At 41.5% G+C, this 20,980-nt stretch overlaps 1 protein-coding gene across 7 annotated transcripts in view; it reads left to right on the plus strand.

The window, feature by feature from the left end:
* Positions 1-5,789, plus strand: part of RBM26 (RNA binding motif protein 26) — a 77,666-nt gene extending 71,877 nt beyond the window's left edge. For all 7 annotated transcript variants that reach the window (XR_005660473.1, XR_005660472.1, XR_005660475.1 and 4 more), the window contains one exon: positions 157-5,789. The gene's annotated coding sequence lies outside the window, so the exon portion shown is untranslated. The remainder of the gene's footprint in view (positions 1-156) is intronic.
* Positions 5,790-20,980: the final 15,191 nt, after the last annotated feature.

Below are 20,980 nucleotides of genomic sequence, written 5' to 3' on the forward strand. Positions count from 1 at the left end.
TGTCATCATCTGCATAGAAGCACTCTTTAAAACTTTAGATATTTAAACTGGGTTGGAGTCTAGCGTATTTTTTGCATATTCATTTTGAGTGTCTTGTTAAATGATGATTCTCAGGCTCACTCGAAATGCTTTTTCTTTCTTTATATGTTTGTTTAGCGGCAATGAAAGGCGTTGGATGGACAGGGGTGTCAAATTGGCAGTTTTGGAAGCTGACGTTCCTTCTCTTCACCAGTGTGGTACTACGGTGACAGCAGAATCTTGCTTGGTCTGAGGCCAGCCGAATCTCTGGGGTGATGAAGATTTGGGCTACTTTGGTCAAGAAGTTCTTGCTAGTGACTTTTTTTTTCCTTTTTTTGGTGGCTCCATGTGAAGGTGCTCTCTTGGCATTGCACTAAGGAAAACCCCCGTACTGTGTTCAGAAAACCGATGAGGCGACCTGAAAATCATCACCATCTCTACAGTAGATGAGTGCCTACCATGCTAGTTGCTTGAGTAGCATACAAAAAATAACCCAGTCCCCACCCTCAAGGATCTTAGCATCTACTGGATGATACAGTTGACTTAAAATGATGGATGTACCAAGAGAATAGGTAGAAACAGTAGGCTTAAGTGAATGAATAAGTAATAAATCTCAAGGTAAATGAAGTCGAGATTTGCCTTGTCCTTGAAAGTGTGGGCATTATTAGGAAATTTATTATCTACAACTCCAGGGTTTTGTTTTTGGTTTTTTTTTTTAAAATCTGTTCAACTATGTGATCAATTGATTTTTGTTGTTTTTTCACCATTCTTATTGCTGGGTTTCTGAAGAAGCACTTTGTGTATATTCTATTTTTCAACACTCTGAGCATGGTGGATGCAGGATCCACCAAATTTTACACTGTAACAGATGGCAGAGATTATTTCATCACTGTTTCTTTGGCTGCGATTATTAAACTTAGCCAGTGCTTTTATATAAAAAAATGAATAATTTAAATTACTCATGTGGGTAAAATGTTTTTAAAAAATGCTGTTAAAACTACCATTTTCCACCTAAACTTAACAAATATTATTAAAATGCACTCACTATTGTGCATTTCATCAATAAGTACAAAATTATTTTCCTTTTCGTGGCAACTTTAAGCTTTTCTTCTGCTTGTCCTAATCTTTGCCCTCCAAGCCTTCTTTTGCAGTGAGCCTTGGAACTTTAATTTGATAAGTTGATGTGCGTGTTTTTTGCCTTTCTTTCCAAGTATGTTGATTACCAGAATTTGTTTTTGACCTCTAGTATACTTGCATCTACCAAAATGGACCACTTTCATATTTCATTTTCATTTCAATTCACCGATTCCCCATTTTCCTTAAATGAGAGTCTCTGACAATTCCCCCGGTTGTGACCCGGGGTTTTATTATTATTTTTAAAAACCCAAAATTTCTAGTTTCCTCTTTCCACTTTGGTTAAATCATGTCTTTCGACTGCATCAGGCCTATCCTGTTGTTGGTTTAGAAACTCTGTCAAGACATACAGTCTACCTATGCCTTTCTGGAAAATGTTACAGCATTATGTTACAGTTCCAAGAATGCATTCATTTTGCCCTCTGTAAGGAAAAGGATAAAACTGTTGTAACAGATAGAATCATGTAAAGCTATCCCGGAGTTTTGACTTTTACTCTTTATATCGTCTCATCCTCAAAGAGATATCCAGTGCCACAGGGACTGCGTCCTATCTGCACATGCTGTATCTTTCCCAGCACTTAGCTTGGTGATTAGTAAACGGTTACCGAATGCCACAGTTATTTTTTTTTCTGAATTATTAGTGTAATCCCATCGGATAGCAAATCACTGTAATTCAGATTCCCATAATCAAATTCCGTTCCTTCTGTTGAACATATTCAGATTGTGTTCTAAGGTATTGATCAGTGGAGATTAAAATAGAAAAAGGACTTCGTGTATGCCATACTCCTGTTAATATATCCTAGAATCATGCTGAATTTTTAAGTAACACTGTTTGCTAAATCTTACTCATCTTTCAGTCCACTATAACCCTCAAGCAAATTCACTTGCACCCTTGCCTAATCATTTTTCCCTATCGTGTTTTTCTCTTTTTTTCCCTAAGTTTTCCACCACATACATGTACATTTTCCTTGTGTTTTTTTCATGGTATATATCAAGGGCCTGCTCTGTGCCCTGCACTGTTCTATTTCTCTCATTCATCTAAGTAGCTTCTACTTGTATACCTGATGTCCATGCTTTAAATAAGCCCTACTGAATGTGGGGCCATTTCCCACCCTGAAAGTACTCTTCCAAACACCCACAGTTTACCCTGCACCTCCCATTTATGTGTCTCACAAAGGAGTATAAATCTAGGAGACCATCTATCACGGTCTTGCAAATTGTATAGCTTGATCCATCTAAGCGGAGAGTGTGATTTGTGGTTCCGTTTGTAGGTCACAACTGCTTGTTTCAGACAGGCTCCAAACCCACTTAATTACAGTTGTGATGCTCTCTAAGGCATGCTTTTATTTTATTAGAGTCCCAGTCACCCACATTTGCAATTCAGCAAGTACTTTGCATGGAGCACATTATGCATTTCCTCATAGTTCAAATATAGACCTTGGTCAAATTAATGCCACGCTGTTTATCTCTTTGAAGAAATGATTCTCTACCCTTATGGAGACGCTTTGACAGACGGGTAGTGTAGAAGGCTAAAGACCTGTAGAGATAATTTTGCCAAGAAAAGTGACTTGTCAGTAGTGATTTCTGAGATTAAAGACGTATATTCCAGCCACTCTTGCAGACCACAGCATAGAGAGGCAATCACAATTAGGAAAGAAGGATTTGAGATGGTAGCATTCTACCCGGATTTCTATTAGGGAAAAAGTAATGCATTTCAAAATTTTAAAGTATGATTTCTCAGTAATAAGAGTTGATCATTGATACTCTGTAGATCCATGCTTTGCTGGCAGCAGTTGAATTGAATTCCTGTAGTTGATAAGTAACACAGTTTATTAAAGATGAAGATTTATATTGATCAGTTTCCTTGAACAGGGGTCTCATAAATCTTTCAGTAGATAATCACTTGGAACCACATTTTCTTAATTGAACACACTGATACATTTCTATGTTAAGTCATGGAAGTCTTCTCTGGTTTTTTTTTTTTTAACCTTTGAATTTGTGGAAGTATTTTCTGTATTGCAGTGTTTTGTTAGTGGCGTCATCATTCTGTATCAGTTTACATTTGAAATTCAATTCTGGGGAAAAAATGATTCTCAAAATCTAAATCTGAACAAACACCCCACCCACAATTTAGCATATCCACTTTTCCTGAAGCATGGCGGGCGGTGGGGGGAGTGTAACATCTGTGCAAAACCTTGTATTAAAGACAAGTTGCATTGTAGTTTTCACCCATTCTGATGCTACATGCATACACAAATTCTTTCGTCTAACACCACAGCAGACTATAATCATACAGGTGTCTGATTTTTGAATCAGCATTCCATTATTCTCCACCAACATTCTAGCCAAAGCACATAGTGAAAACCTATATTATGGCCGAACTGAGCATTCCCCTTTGTCGCTTGTTTATAGAATATGCAGTTCTCTCCAGAGAGCTGCAAATTCTGAATGTTATCCCAAAAATGAGGCAGCAAGGACATGTTGGTAAATATTTTTTTGGTGCAACAGAGTCCTTCCTTAGAGAAAATACTTCAGTAACATTTATTCAGCTCATACTGTGTGCAGAGCTAGAGAGGAAGGCATCCCGAGGCAGGCAATCTTGTGATGTTTTGCTTTATTTAAAAAAAAATGTGATCTGTCAGTCTGTAGGATTTATCCAGTGTGTTCTGGGTGCACAACACTGTACTGTGTGCTTGGGAAAGGTCAGTGAAGGTAAAAGACATGGTCCTTACCCACAAGAAATGTACACTCTTAGCAGTTAACACAGGCAGATGCAAATTGTGTACTCTTGGTATTGGAAGAAAAAGGGATGCAGCTGACTAGCTAGACTTGTAGCTAGAGTAAGGTAACATGGATCTGTAAATGGATTCGGTAGTTTCATGTCATTCAATCTACGTACTCATCACCCCCCCACAAACACACACACACACACCTAACACCCCAAACACACCTGTGTAAACAAAAAGGTGGTTAAGGTGGATGTTGGGATGGCAATTTCCATTCTTTTTGACCCACAATTTTAAGAGTCCATTTCCCTTGTAATCTACTATTTCCCTCCTATGCCACTGAAACTTGAGTCTATTGAGTCTTGTGGAGAATGAGTATAAGATGTTTCCCTAAAGGAATGCATCCCAGGGGTTTTGTCTCAACTGTAGAACTAATTAACAGACAACTTCAGCTCATTTTCAGTCAATGAGTTCTCCCTCTTACTCCTTTAGCTGTACTTGCGAATTGCATATTCCCTCTTTACAGGTTTTAATGCAAGTTATCTGCCTAAAACTGTCTGAATAATAGTCTTCTCCCTCAATTAGGTAGACCTTTTCTATATTTGACTTCTGTAGATGGTAAGCTCCTCGTCGATGGGGATCATATATACCAACTCCATTGGATTGTACTTTCCCAAATGTTTAGTACAGTGTTCTGCACACAGTAAACACCCAATAAATACAATTGATTGATCGGATTCGATGCGTTGGGCACCTGGCATTCCCCAAACATTCCAGGCAAATATTCCTAGAACATGCTTTAGGATTTAGGTTGGGTCAATGTACCATTTTTTGCACATGGGAAAGATGGAGCAGGGCAAAGATGATTGTGTGGACCAAATTCTTGACACTGAATCGTATCCTAAAAAAGGGGGATGTTTATTGCTTGAGTTTACCATTGTCTGATCTTCCTGTTTTTAAGTAAAAGACCCATTGCCAATCCTGTCCGTATTCCAAATCAAATAATATAATTCCATTAAACACACAGTTCTGCCATAAAGAGTTTTTTCAGAATGAGTTTTGGCTAGCCTAGGATGACAGTATTAGGGAGAGTTCTTATGACTGTGCACCTCCACTGGTGCATGAATTCATTGATGTGAGGTTTCATTAAGAAATCTGCCATGTTATAGAATGGGGTTTGGTATTTAAATTGTTGTGAACATTCTTGTGGAGTAGTACAAATAGTATTTATTTGTTCCAAGTGATGTCTTTCACCCAGTAGTAATCATTGTCAGTTCTGGATTTTGGTTTGAAAAAATAAGATGTACAGAGGCCTACTTTATGCCTAGAGTGAATACTACATAGACTCTTTTTAGAAAAATAATTATTTATCCAACACTTGGCAAAAATGTAAAAAATCTATTTGTTTAAGAAGCATTCTTGGATTTTTAATGCAGATGCTCAGAATCCTGAGCCATTACTGTCTTTTAAAATAATTTGTAACCTAAGCCTTTTTTTTAAATAGTTTATTCACTCTGTGAGGATAATTGAATTTGACCCCACCAAAGGGAACCCTGAACTGGATTTTCCCAGTTTCGTACCTTTGCTCTTAAATCTCCAATTTTAAGATTGTGCTGACCTGGGAATATAGTTCCTGTTCTTGGAGTAAAGAGAGTGAAATGGGGGTGAGCTGTAGCAGCTTTTTGTGGCCAGTGTTTTGTTTTTTTTAAACTTGAATTGGAATGCTCGAAACTTGAACCTCTCATTTCGTATGCTTGAAATGTTTATTTTTTCGAATTTAAGTTTGTGTGAGTTGTGTCAATGTTTTTGTTATTTAAAGCAGAATTGTCTTGCTTGTTGAATGTCCACAATGTTCAATATTTTTATACTTTCAGAAATTTTTTAAAATAAAATGAACCATCCTGAAAATCATCCTGTAATAGAAGTTTTCTTTCCCCGTCCCTGTGGTTGGTATGCCTTACGGTGTACTGCTATAAAGTCTAGGCAAATAGACAAATACTTGGAGCACCGGGGAAATAATTCAGTCTACTCCATAGTAGTAATAGACTGCCTCGTCCTCTGGACTGTAAGCTCAATGTGGGCAGGCAGTGTATCTGCTAATTCTGTTCTATCATGCTCTCCCAAGTGCTTAGCGCTGGGCTCTGCGTGCAGAAAGCGTTCAATAAATATGTTTGATTACTAGCAGCGGTAGTAGCAGTAACCACACTGCTCCTCTTGGAGATTAGAAAGTCTGGTTTTCGATCTGTTAATTTTGAGGTGCCAGCGGGACATCCGAGAGGAGACGTCGCAGAGGCAAGAGAGGATGCAAGATGCAAAGTTGGGTCTGGACAGGTAGATAGGTGAGTCACCTGCATAAAGTTAGTGGCCGAAGAGATGGATGAGTGAGCAGAGCCCTGCAGGACACATCTGGTTGGTGGCAAGGGGCAGAAGAGGATCCAGAACAAAGAGGCTCTCATGGGTGAAGAACTGAATCAGTGCAGAGTCGGCAAGAAGTGTATAGGCTCTTGAAGGTTTTCCTAGCCTCGGTAACTGAAATTATGAAGATATAACTAAAGTCAATCTTTCCATAGTTTTCCGGTTAATACCTGGTACAGTATTTACAAATGGGAATTTTAACGCGTGGTTTTACAGTTAAGTTGTTAAGAAATGGTTTTCAATAGCTCGTTGTGGGTAGGGAATGTGTCTATTGTACTCCCCCAAGTGCTTAGTACAGTGCTTTGCACACAGCGCTCAATAAATATCGAATGAGCAGCTTCTTGAAAACGCTTTTTCATTTGTCTAGAGTGCCTTCGTATTTTAATAATGGTAACTGTACCATCTAGTCAGACTACAAAGGAGGGATCTGGAATACAAATTTGCCTTTCGCAAAAGAATTAAAAACAGTCAGCTTTTATTAAATACTTACTGTGTGCAGAGCACCGTGCCAAGTCCTTGGGAGAATGCAGTACAATAGAATAGGTAGGCTTAATCCCTGCCCACAAGGAACTCACAGACGAGGGGGATGGCCGACATTAAAATGTATTAGAGATGGATGTGTACATCCATGTGCGGTTGGGGTGAAAAACCAATTGTTTAAGGGATACAGATACAAGTGCATAGGAGAAGCAGAAGGTACGGCACATACGAGGAGTGATGATATGAAGACATGGAGAAGATAGGATTTCAGTAGGATTTTGAAGATGGAGAGAGTGCTGGTCTGTTATCTGAATGGAAAGGGTGTTCCAGGCTAGAGGGAGGATGTAAGCAAGGGGTCAGTGGCAGGGTAGATGAGATTAAGGCACAATGAGTAGGCTGGTATTAGCAGTGCAAAGTGTCTGGCATGGGGTAGAGTAGATCATTGAGGTAAGGTATGATTAAGTGCCTTAAAGCTGATGGCAGGGAGTTTCTGTTGGATGCAGAGATGGACGTGCAACCACTGGAGGATTTTGAGGTGGGGAGGAGATGTGGACTAAGCACTCTTCTAGAAATGTCACGTGGGCAGCTGAGTGAAGTGTGGACTGGAGGGAGAAAGGCGGGAGGTCAGTGAGGAAGCTGATGCACTAGTCAAGGAAGGCTAGGATATGTGCTTCCATCAGTGTAGGAGCAGTTCGGATGGAGAGAAAAGGACAGAACCAACAGCAGGCCTAGGCAAGGGGAAACACAAGATTGTTGAGCTTGTGAGGAGTCAGAATTGGAAATTAAATGGAGATTTGAGAGAGATTCTGATCTTCCCAATTGATGTATTTCCTCAGTGCATCCATATCAAAGCTAAAAAATGTGTTCCTACATTTAGTGCAGTTCAGGCATTTCTAGTGAAAGTCATTATTGTGTGACTTCTTGGTGGTATCTAGGAAGCAGCCTGGCCTACTAGAAAAACATAGGCCTGGGAGTTGAGACCTAGCTTTTAGACGTGGCTCTGCTGTTAATCTGCCTTGTAACCTTGGGCAAGCCACCTATGTGCCTCAGTTTCCTCAACTGTAAAATGGGGTAAAGTGTGTGGTTTTTTTTGTTTTGTTCTTTTTGCTGTTGTTTATTAAATAGTATTTGTTGAGCGTTTACTACTATCCAGACATTGTTCAAAGCTTTGGGGTAGATGCAAGGTAATGGTGTTGGACACAATCCCTTTCCTACGTGCGGCTCACAGTCTTTATCCCCATTTTACATATTAGGTATCTGAGGCACAGAGAAGTTAAATGACTTATCCAAGGTCACACAGTGGCAGAGCTGGGATTAGACCCCAGGTCCTTCTGACTCCCAGGCCTTTGCATTAACCATTAGGCCACGCTGCTTCTATGTTCTTCATGTGGGACAGACTTGATAGTCTTGTATATATCCAAGTGATTAGTAAAATACTTGGCACTTAGTGATTAGCAAATACTGCAATCATTAATAATAGCATGGAAGATTAAAATAAAGGCAGGCCCGACCTAGAGCAAACACACATCACAACAAGGATGTATGTATCCTCTTGTTAAAAGATGTAGAGTGAGGCAATTTTACCTCCGTCTACACCTCAATGCCAGTTATGTTATCTCTCAATCAATCGGTGGTATTTTTGAGTACTTACTGTACACAGAAGACTATACTAAGCACTTGGGAGAGTCCAATACAACTGAGTTGGTAGATATGCTCCCTGCTCACAACAAGCTTACATTCTCTCCCTTTCCTTTCCCTTCCAAATCTCTCTACCTCTCCCACGTTTTTCTCTCCCCATTCCTGTCCCTTTCTCCTCTCTTCCCTTCTATTCACTCCCATCTCCCTGTCCTTACACACGACGAAGTGGACATGGCACAGGCCTGGGAGTGAGGAGTTCAGCACTTAGAACAGTGCCAGCACTTAGGACAATGCTTGGCACATAGTAAGTGCTTAACAGATATCCTTATTATTATTATTATCATTATTAAGCGTTCTAATCCCGGTTCCACCACTTGTCGGCAGTGTGACCTTAGGTAAGTCACTTCACTTCTCAGGGCCTCAGGTACCTCATCTGTAAAATGGGAGTTGAGATTGTGAGTCCCACATGGGACAGAGACTGTGTCCAACCCTATTTGTTCGTATCCACCCCCAGTGTTTACTACAGTGCTTGGAATCTAGTAAGCACTTAAATGTTATTATCACTATCCCTTTTCCACAGTTACATTGTTTTGGAAAAGTTTCCCTTTTTTCTCCTCCAAACATAAAAAAAAGCTTTCCTTCTAATTCCCCTATTATTGAGTCTAAAGATAGTCTCCCAAACATTTGTTAAAAATAACCAAACAGCATCGTTCTAACAGTGTCATAACTAGAATGGTAAACAGTTATCATTCAGAAGCGGCGTGGCTCAGTGGAAAGAGCGCAGGCTAGGGAGTCAGAGGTCACGGGTTCTAATCCCCACTCCCCTGCTAGTCAGCTGTGTGACCTTGGGCAAGTCACTTTTCTCTGTGCCTCAGTTACCTCATCTGCCAAATGGGGATTAAAACTGTGAGCCCCACGTGGGACAACCTGATCACCTTGTATCCCCCAGCGCTTAGAACAGTGCTTTGCACATAGTAAGCGCTCAACAAATACCGCAATTTATTTATTTATTTAATTTACTTATTCAACCTCTTAACATCTCAACTGTGCTGCCTCAGAGTGCACTCAGAGTGAACTTTCTTTAGAGAGTAGTTAGCATAGCTAGCAGATTGTTTGATTGATTCTGCAGTGTAGCCTAGTGGAAAAAACACAGGCCTGAGATTGAGAGGAGCTGGGTTCTAATCCCAGCTCTGCCACATACCTCCCATGTGACCTTGGGCAAGTCACTTCATTTCTCCATGCCTCAATTCCCCCTTCTGCAAAATGGGGATTCAGTTCCTGTTTCTTCTACTTAGACTTTGAGCTTTGGCTCTGAACCCCATGTGGGACCCAACGATCTTCTATCTATCCCAACGCTTGCTTAGTACAGTATGTAGCACATAGTAAGTGCTTGAGACATAGTACTATGTATTATTATAATACAGAGAAGCAGCGTGGCTCAGTGGAAAGAGCCCGGGCTTGGGAGTCAGAGGTCATGGGTTTGAATCCCGGCTCTGCCACTTGTCAGCTGTGTGACTGTGGGCAAGTCACTTCACTTCTCTGTGCCTCAGTTCCCTCATCTGTAAAATGGGTATTAAAACTGAGCCTCATGTGGGACGACCTGATCACCTTGTATCTCCCCCAGCGCTTAGAACAGTGCTCTGCACATAGTAAGCGCTTAACAAATTCCAACAAATACCAACATTATTATAATAATTATGGTATTTGTTAAGCACTTACTATGTGCCAAGCACTGTTCTAAGCGCTGGAGCAGATACAAAGTAATCAGGTTGGACACAGTCCCTGTCCCAAATGGGCCTCACAGTCTCATTCCCCATTTTACAGATGAGGTAACTGAGGCATAGAGAAGTTAAGGTATCTCCTTTCTTCTTAGACTGTGAGCCCCAGGCGGTATGCACCGTGTCCAACCTAATCCACTTGTACCTACCCCAGCATTTAGAACAGTGTTTGAGACATAGTAAGAGCTTAGCAAATACCATTAAAAAAAAGACTTATGTGTTCAGCAGTGTACTAAGTGCTGGGGTAGATAGAATATAATCAGGTCAGACACACCCCCCAGAGGTTCACAGTCTTAGTCTCTAGAATAACAACAACAACAATAATAATTGTGATATTTGTTAAGTGCTTTCTATGGGTCAGGCACTGGAGTAGATACAAGCTAATGGGGTTGGACACAATCTCTGTCCCACACTGGGTTTACAGTCTTAATCCCCACTTTAAAGATGAAGTACCTAAAGCACAGAGAGGTCAAGTGACTTGCCCAAAGTCACACAGCAGACAAATGGTGGAGTTTACTGCAGTTGGGGTCTTATCTATCTAGAAGAACAAGTCTGGATTTATCAGGCATTCTGGTTTCCAAACAGAGTTACTTTTCCTTGAAATTTCAATGGTGCCCTTCAAATATAATAGTCGGGCCTTTAAGTTCTCTGCTGTTAGAGTGCCGCGGCCCTAACGTTCGTCTTACACCATGTGCCGTGGAGTAATGCACCTTGCCTGAATGCAGTGTCATGCAATCACGATTCTGATTAAATTAGCCACTTAACACCAGCAGTTGCAGTTTATTTGTTAAAGCTAATATGGCGTTTGGGGAATTCCAACTTCAGACATGATGTTGGCAGAAAGCCCAATTTGATATTTCTGGTCTTCAGTTCTGAACAATAAATACTACCTTGTAAATGGTACATAATGTTTACTTTATGGAAATATATAGTTATGCAAGCCTACACATTTATAAACAAAGCCCTTGCTGTTCCTGTGTAAACAACATCACCGAATGTCTTCAAACCTTTTTCTAAAATAGTCTCAAAGTTCCACCTAAACCTTTCCATCCATGATGATAATAGTCCATAATCTCCTTTGAAAAATTATTTTTATAATTCTGCAGTTGCTCTTATCTTTGAGCAAGAAATAGCTTTTGATTTTTTTCAGCAGTGGTATTCATTGAACAGAGCAATGTACTAGAGAAGCATCATGGCTCAGTGGAAAGAGCACAGGCTTGGGAGTCAGAGGTTATGGTTTCAAATCCTGGCTTAGCTGCTTGTCAGCTGTATGACTTTGGGCAAGTCACTTAACTTCTCTGTGCCTCAGTTACCTCATCTGTAAAATAAGGATTAAGACTTTGAGCCGCATGTGGGACAACCTGATCACCTTGTATCCTCTCCAGCATTTAGAACAGTGCTTTGCACATAGTAAGCGCTTAAATGCTATCATTAGTATTATTATTATTAAATCCTCAGCACTGTACTAAGTGCCTGGGAGATTACATTACAACAGAGTAGATAGGTATGTTCCCTCCCTGCCACAAATTTAAAATCTAGAAGAGGAGACAGACATTAAAAAAAAAATTACGGATGTATACTTAAGTGCTGAGGGTGGGATGAATATCAAATGATTAAAGGGTGGGGATCCAACTGCATAGATGACGCAGAAGGAATGATATTTATTGAACACTTCCTGTGTGCAGAGCACTGAGTGCTTGGGAGAGTACAATTTAGTAGAATTGGTAGGCACGTTCCTGTCCACAGGAGCTCGCAGTTTAGAAGGAAGAGGAAGCATGGAAAATGAGGGCTTAACTGGGGAAGGCCTCTTGGAAGAGATGTGATTTAATATTTGAAGGTGATGAAACTATTGGTCTGTGAGATATGAAGAGGGAGGGAGTTACGGGCTAGAAGGAAGATGTGAGCAAAAATCAGAGGTGAGAGTGATGGGAGTGAGGTACAGTGAGAAGCTTGGCTTTAGAGGAGTAAAGTGTGGGCTGAGTTGTAAGAAATCAGTGAGGTATGATAGGAGGGGCGAGGTGATTGATTTACACCTGATGGTAAGGGATCTGATGCACAGGGGGATAGACAACCACAGGAGGTTCTTGAGTGGGGAGACATGGATGGAATATTTTCATAGAAAAATGATCTGGGCAGCAGAGTGAAGTATAGAGTGGAGTGGGGAGAGATGGGAGGCAGGGAGGTCAGTGAGGAGGCTGATGCAGTAGTAGAAGTGGGAAATAAATGCTTGAATCAGTGTAGTAGCAGTTTGGATGTAGAGGACAAGGCAGATTTCAGCCTTCTGCTGTGAAGGTAGAAATGACAGGATTTAGTGACAGATTAAATAATGTGGATTGATGAGAAATGAGTCAAGGATAAGGCTACTAAAGTTAGCAATATAAGTACATTCAGGCCTCCAGAGCCAGTCATGTTGGAATTTAGGGAGCAATAATGAGAATTTTTCTGTCCTTTCTCTCAGAGGGGCTCTCTCAAAGATGGGCATAATCATAATAATAATAATTGTGGTATTTGTTAAGCCTATGTGCCAGGCACTGTTCTAAACTCTGGGGTAGATATAAGCTAAGCAGTGTGGACACAGTCCATGTCTAACATGGGGCTCAAAACCTTAATCCCCATTTGACAGATGAGGTTATTGAGGCACAGAGAAGTGAAATGACTTACCCAAAGTTACACGGACAAGTGGCAGCAGTGGAACTAGTATCCAGGACCTTGTGACTCCCGGGCCTGTGCTCTATCCTCTAAGCCACATCTCATTTGTTCCTCCACAACAGCTGTCCGTGGTGCAAATGATATTGGGTTCATCACTGCTAACGCTTCAGATTTTGGGTGCTGGAGGAATTTGGGGATCCCAGAGTGGGATCTCTCTGTAATCCACTCTCCCCATCTCCAGCTCATTTTCTCCATGAGAGGAAGCAGCAGCTCGTTCTGTGTCCTACAAAAAGACTTCACTTTTTCCAGGTCATATAATAATAATTGTGGTATTTGTTAAGTGCTTACTATGTTCCAGGCACTGTATTAAGTGCTGAGGTGGAGACTAGAAATTCGGGTTAGACACAGTCCCTGTCCCACATGAAGTTCACAGTCTTAATCCCCATTTTACAGATGAGGTAACTGAGGCATAGAGAAGTTACGCGACTTGCCCCACACACTGCAGACAAGGTCACACAGCAAACAAGTGTCGAAGCCGGAATTAGAACTCAGTTCCTTCTCACTTTCAGGACCGTGCTCTGTCCTCTAGTCCATGCTGCTTCTTTTTGTCACGTTCTTCCAGAGATCGTAGCCAATGCGAAGAGGGTAGCTGAAATATCCTGTTTGTCATGAGTAAAATGGGGATTAAATTACCTGTTCTGCCTCCCACTGTGAGGCACAGGTGGAATGGCGACTGTGTCTGATCTACTTTGTACCCACTCTGACAATTAGTACAGTGCTTGGCACATGCCACAATCATCATTATTATTCTCTTTGTAAGACATTGTTCTGGGTTTGACAAGCACCAGAAGCCACTAGAGGAATGAGGGAGAAACTCTGAGTCAAGCACAGAACCACCAGGGACTCAATCATTCAGTGGTATTTATTGAGCATTTAACCATATGCAAGGCACTGTACTAAACTGTTGGGAAAGAACCATGTAGAGTTGATAGACATCTATTTTTGTCCTGCAAAAAGACTTCACTTTTTCCAGGTCTTTTAATAATAATTGTGGTATTTGTTAAGCGTATACTATGTTCCAGACACTGTACTAAGTGCTGGAGAGGAGACAAGTAATTCGGGTTAGACACCATCCCTGTCCCACATGAAGCTCACAGTCTAAATCCCCATTTTACAGAGGAGGTAACTGAGGCATAGAGAAGTTAAGTGACTTTCCCCACACACATCAGATAAGGTCGTAAAGCAGACAAGTGTCGGAGCTGGAATTTACAGTCTAGAAAGGGAGACATTGAAATCCATTACCGAATCCTTCTGAAATGTGAGAAGGATGAGAGAAAGAGAAGGCTTTAAAAGGGGGGCACTAGAAAAGAAGAAACAGCTGTGTGGTAGGAGAGGGAGCCTGAGGTTGGAAAATCTCTGAGTGGACACTAAAGGTAGCAGAGGGATCAGGAAAAATAAATCCCAAGAAAGCTCTCTGGATTGGCTCGATTAGAAGGCTCTGGGAATTTTAGTGCAATTATTATTGTTATTATTACTATTATGGTAAAGTGCTTCCTATGTGCCAAGCACTGTTCTAAGCACTGGGGTAGATACAAGGTAATCAGGCTGACCCATAAGGGGCTCACAGTCCTAATCCCCATTTTACAGATGTGGTAACTGAGGCCCAGAGAAGTTAAGTGGCTTGCCCAAGGTCACACAACAGACAAGTGGCGGAGCCAGGATTAGAACTCATGTTCTCTGGTTAACAAACCCGTGCTCTTTCCATTAAGCCACGCTGCTTCCAAGGGAGTGTAAAGGATGGAAGCCAGTCAAGAGAGGGCCAAGGAGCATCAGAGGAAAGAAAGACCTCTGTTTCTCTACCTCTTTTCTTAGCGCTATGATTTACTGAGCAGCAATTTATTCGGTAAAGCCCTTTGAACACGAGGTAAAGGTCCCATCGCTTTTCCTTCTCCTCATCATTTGCTCTAAGCAAATAATTCCCAAGAAGCAAGGGTCCTTCATTCAAGTTGTTTTTGCTTTGCTTCATTAAAACACAACAAAACAAACAATAAAAAAAAAAACCGCTTTCCTCTTCAGGTCTTCCCACCTCTCGGAAGAGAAAATTCCACCTAATGCACGATAAACATATCAGGTTTAGCTAAATTATGAATGCGGCTGCTACACATTTGCAGCAGTTTATGTTCTTTTTTGTATCCGTTCAGTTTTGACAGTTAGGGCTGGGACACAAAGCGTAATTATGTTCTGGGCCTCCTCCCCGAGACGTGTTAAATCCGTTCACGAGGGTTTTGGCACCGTCCGTGTCATTTATCCATCAGCGCTCAGGTCATTTAATCCAGGTCTCTCAGCTGCACAGCCCTAAGCCCCCGTTGTGAGTGATCGTCCGACTTCGACGCTCCCCGCTTGTCTTGTCACATCACATTTGCATAAAAGAGGACGGATAACCAAATTTGAGCCCGCAAATGAAAATGCTAAGCGCTGAACCTGTCACAGTTGTTGTTCAACTAATTGTGAAAAATTTGATTTGCTAGCTTCTTCCTGTTTATCATATGGACCCCCTTCTCCAACCTGTCTTGGCTTCTTGCTTCAGAGCCTGCAGGTTTTAAACTCTCCACACAAGCCACCCACCCTGGGGATTACTTACCACTCGACCGGCTTTTAATGTTGGCTCATCTCCTTGACTAAATTAGCCCACCGTGGCACACAAACACATAATTAAAAACCCAGGAAAGACAACTCACGTTTCGCCTCTTGTATTGATTTTGCATTCTGGAAGTGGTGCGTTGCCTTCATATTCTCTCCCACGCGATTGTTTCATCTCTCTGGATGAACATCCTGGAAGGAAAATGGTAGGTCTGGTTGTGGTAGAGGAAAAATGGGTTATTCCAGCAACGGAAACCCTTTTCAGCTTTCCCAAACTCCAAAAACTGTCCAGTGGACCAAAATAATCAATTCTTGTTGTTTGATTCCTCAGAGTATATCACGGGCAAGCAGGTATGTGCTTTCAATCATGGTTTCGAATGGAATAAGCTCAACTCAAATGAAAGATGTAACAGCCTCTCCTCTTGAAGACTAACATCCTAAAGAAGCAGTGTGGGAAGCAGCGCGGCCTAGTGGATAAAGCTCAGGTCCGGGAGTCAGAGGACCTGTGTTCTAATTCCGCTTTGCCGCTTGTCTGCTGTGTGACCTTGGGTAAGTTACTTTACTTCCTCTATATTTTAGTTACCTCATCTGTGAAAAGGGGATTTATACTATGAGCCCTGTGTGAGATATGGACTGTGTCCCACCTAATCAGTGGTACTTCTTGAGCACATACTGTTTGCAGAGCACTGAACTGAGCACTTGAGAGAGTACAGTATAATACTAGACCTGATTCCTACCCTCAAGGATCTTACGGTTTAGAAGAGGACAGTGTCTTTCAGATCCCATTTAAAAAAATATTGAAATATTGGAGTGCATTTCAGTTTAATCATAGAATGAAATATTAAATCAAAGGTGAAGAGTGTAGGTATTTGAGACCTGCTGAAAAGAGTATTACTAAGCTAAGTCCAGGAGAGTTTTCCTTATAATTAAATGTAGAAGAATGGCAAGGTCACCAGGGTGCCAGTTTGGAATTAACCTGAATGAAATGTTACCTTGCCATCACAGTGTTTGTTTCCTGCACTTACCTTATAAATTATTAATGCATATTAATGTCTGTCTCTCCTTGAGACTGTAAGCTTGTTGTGGACAGGTAACAAGTCTACCAACTCTGCTGTATTATACTTTCTGAAGCACTTAGTACAGTGCTCTGCACACTGTAAGTGCTCAATAAATACCATTGATTGATGAAGGGATTGACAGTAGCTCTATTTAATTCAGTGTATCTCTGACAGAACAGTTTTTCAATAAGGCCCCTGAGATCTCAGTTTGATAGAAAACACGCTCCTTGTGTCAAGTGATTTTGTTCCCATTTATTTTGGTCCACTCAATAAAGAAGAAAAACACACTTTCCTCCCCCCCCCCCCATTCCTTTTGGAGGAAAATGAGCTCTTCTTTGCTTGAAGAACTTAACCAACTTGCCGGATAATTCAGGACATGCTCATCTCAGAGTTTAGCAAGATACTGGGCACATCATATAAGCACTTAAATCGTGCCTTTGTTATTCAAATAAATCTATTCTCAACTTTTTCATTAAATAATTGTGACGTGATCTAGTGGAAAGGATATGGGCCTGGGAATTAGGGGTCCTGGGTTCTAATCCCTGCTCTGTTAATTGCTTGCTGTATGATCTTGGTAAAGTCACTTCACTTCTCTGTGTCTGTTACCTCATCTATAAAATGGGGCTTAAATCCTCTTTCCTTTGACCTAGACTGTGAGACCTGTGTGAGATAGGGACTGCGTCCAACCTAATTATCTTGTAACTACCACAGAGCTTACTACAATGCCTGGCACATAGGGAGCCCGTAAGAAGCACCATCTTAATGAAAAACAAGAATTTTGCAAGGAACCATGTACAGTGAATTTTCTCAGAATATAGGGGAAAAATAGTTTAGGTTAACATGTCTTCAAACCTGTCATCATGTTTCGAGCCAACCTTGAGTCTTGATTGAGTCCAGGTAGACTGGCTTGTTCCTGGGAGAAGAAAAAGCCCAGTTTAGGACTCTCTCTGCCTAACATTGTTGGTAAAGAGAAGCTCGGGGGTCTTCATGGTCTAGTGGGTAGAGCATGAGCCTGGGAGTCAGAAGGTCATGGATTATAATCTCGACTCCATCACTTGTCTGTTGTGTGACCTTAGGCAAGTCACTTAACTTCTCTTTGCCTCAATTCCCTCCTCTGTAAAATGGGGATTAAGACTATGAGCCCATAGTGGGACAGGGATTGTGTCCAACCCGACTACCTTGTATCTACCCCAGTGCTTAGAACGTTGCCTGGCATATAGTAAGTGCTTAATAAATACCATAATTATTATTATTATTGTTATTATTATTAGAACCTCCTTTTCCTTGCTGTTTTTCCCTTTTTGTTCCCCTCCCTGATTAACCTTTCAAACTCTTCCCATAACTTCCACTTCAAACCTGTTAAGTGTTTGCCTTTGGGGCCTGGTAAACCTTTATAATTAGTTAAATGGTAAATTTGGTTGGTTTTAGCAAGAAACAAAGACCTCCGCCCTTTGAATGATTAAAGTGAGTGCCACACTCATGTGACAGGAGAGGAGACAGCAGGATGGCTGAGGCTGAGGGGTTTTTTGTTCCATAAGCGCAGACTGCATCAGCTACCCCTGTCAGCTGTCTCACAATGGGTATTGGTTGCCACCTGGGGACCAGAGAGTCTGAATGGCTCACTGCCATCTATCACCACCTGGAAAACAAATGAAATGCATTTCTTACTGATAATAGATACCCCTTTCCGCTTTCTATCTAATCCCCATTAAATCCTGTACAGTATAAATAATTCCTATGTATTCTTTCCCAGCACTTAGTACACTGATCAGCACACAGTAAGCACATAATAAATACTAGTACTATTATTACTATGGTTTTTTTTTGCCTGATCCATGAATGTACTGTTCACCTTTAATTGGCAAGGGACCAGAAAAAATGTTTATTTTATTTTTGCCAGTTCAGTAGAGATTGTCTTTTTGGCCTACACCCCACAAATGGTTGAAATCTCTCTGAAAGCCACATCAGCTTCTAATATGAATGGTAATCATTTCTAAACAAATATAATCATAATAATAATAGTGGCACTCTTAAGCGCTTGCTTTATGTCTAGCACTGCATTAACCGTTGGGGTGGATGAAAGCAAATCGGGTTGGACACAGTCCCTCTCTTTCATGGGGCTCACAGTCTTAATCCCCATTTTACAGATGAGGAAACTGAAGCACAGAGAATAATAATAATAATAATGTTAGTATTTGTTAAGCGCTTACTATGTGCAGAGCACTGTTCTAAGCGCTGGGGTAGATACAGGGTAATTAGTTTGTCCCACGTGAGGCTCACAGATAATCCCCATTTTACAGATGAGGTAACTGAGGCACAGAGAAGTGAAGTGACTTGTCCACAGTCACACAGCTGACAAGTGGCAGAGCTGGGAGTCGAACCCATGACCTCTGATTCCGAAGCCCACGCTCTTTTCACTGAGCCACACTGCTTCTCCGAGAAGTGAAGTGACTTGGCCAAGGTCATGCAGCAGACCAGTGGCAGAGCTGGGATTGGAACCCAAGTAGGTATTAAGTCCTCTGACTCCCAGGCTTGTATTCTATCCACTAGACCACATTGCTTTTACATAGGAGAATGTTAAATTCCAGGGGGATACATTTCCATCTCCATTTACACCCATTCCCTTGGAGACCTCCCATGGCTTCAACTACAATCTTTATGAGGATAATTTCCAAATCTACAGCTCCAGCCCTGATCTTTCTCCTTCTTGGCAGTCTTGCATTTCCTTCTGCCTTCAGGATATCTCTCTTTGCAACTTTCACGGCAGCTCAAACTTAGCATGTCCAAAACAGAACTCCTTATCTTTTCTGTGTTTCCCCTGGCTTTCCTGTCACTGTAGAAGGCACCACCATCCTTCCTGTCTCACAAGCTCTTAACGTTGGTATTATCCTTGACTCGTCTTTATCATTCAACCTACATATTAAATCTGTCACTAAATCCTGTTGATTCAACCTTCAGAACATTGCTACAGTCTGCCTTTTCCTCTCCATCCAAACTGCTACCATGTTAATCCAAGCTCTTGTCCTATTCCACCTTGATTACTGCATCAACCTCGTTGCTGACTTCCCTGCCTCCTGTGTCTGCACACTCCAGTCCATACTCCACTCTGCTACCCAGAATATTTTTCTACAGAAATGTTCAGTCCATAATTCCCCATTCTTCGAGAACCTTCAGTGGTTGCCCATCCACCTCCACATCCAACAGAAACTCCTCACCACTGGCTTTAAAGCACTCAATCACCTTGCCCCATCCTACCTCATTATGCTGCTCTCCTACTTTAACCCAACCTGAACACTTCACTTCTCTAATACCAACCCTACTCACTGTGCCTCAATCTTGTCTATTTTACTATCCAACTCTCACCATGTCTGACCTCTAGTCTGGAGCACTTTCCCTTTTTAGCTGACTGATGAACACCCTTCCCAACTTTCAAAGCCTTATTGAAGGCACATCTCCTCCAAGAGGCCTTCCCTGAATAAGGCCTCATTTTCTCTTCTCCCACTCCCTTTTGCATTACCTTTACACTTGGATTTTCTCCCTTTATCCACCCCTCCATTACCCCACAGCACTTATATACATATCCCTAATTTATTTGCTTGTATTAATGTCCCTCTCCCCCTCTAGACTCAAACCTCGTTTCGGACAGGAAATTTGTCTACCATTGCTGTTATATACTCTCCCAAGTGCCGAATATACGGCTCTGCACTCAGTAAGCGCTCAATAAATATGATGGATTGATTGATCAGAGAGGTTAATCCTGAGGTTCTTTACTTCTATTTATACACCTAGAATTGCACTAATCCAAACCAAATGTTTGCTGAGAGCTGTAAGTTTACCCATCTTTTCTATGGCTGGGCAGCATAGACTACACACAGACTCTACAGCCAGAAAATTGAGTGGTGCATTCAACATTATATATGGACCATAATACCGAATGTCAGGATCAGATAACAAACAATGAAGTTTTGGATTGGAGTCGGTGTCCTAGCATAAAGTTATTTCACTTTAACACAACTACATTTGGTGGGACATAGAAGAATGAGCAATAGCAGAGTCTGTAGACATAATCCCGGCCCACAGGAAGCTTAGAGTTTATGAGGAGAGACAGGCATTAAAATTACAGAAAGGGCAAATAGTGGAGTATAAGGATAGGTACATAACTGCTCTGGGGCTGGGGAGGGTATCAAAATGCTGAAGGAAGTATTATGCAGCTAAGGACAAAGTCGACCCAAAGGGGATGGTAGATAGGAAAAATGAGGGGCATAATCTGGGAAGCCTTATTGTAGGAGATGGGATTTTGGAAAGGTTTTAAAGGTGGAGAGAGTGGTGGATTGCTGGACATGAAGGCGGAGAGAGTCAAAGTTCTGAGGGAGAAAACCGACAAGGGATCAATAGCAGAATAGATGAGATCAAGGTACAGAGAGTAGGTTGGTGTCAGAGGTGT

Source organism: Ornithorhynchus anatinus, chromosome 10 (genome assembly GCF_004115215.2).
Source record: "Ornithorhynchus anatinus isolate Pmale09 chromosome 10, mOrnAna1.pri.v4, whole genome shotgun sequence".
NCBI lineage: Eukaryota > Metazoa > Chordata > Mammalia > Monotremata > Ornithorhynchidae > Ornithorhynchus > Ornithorhynchus anatinus.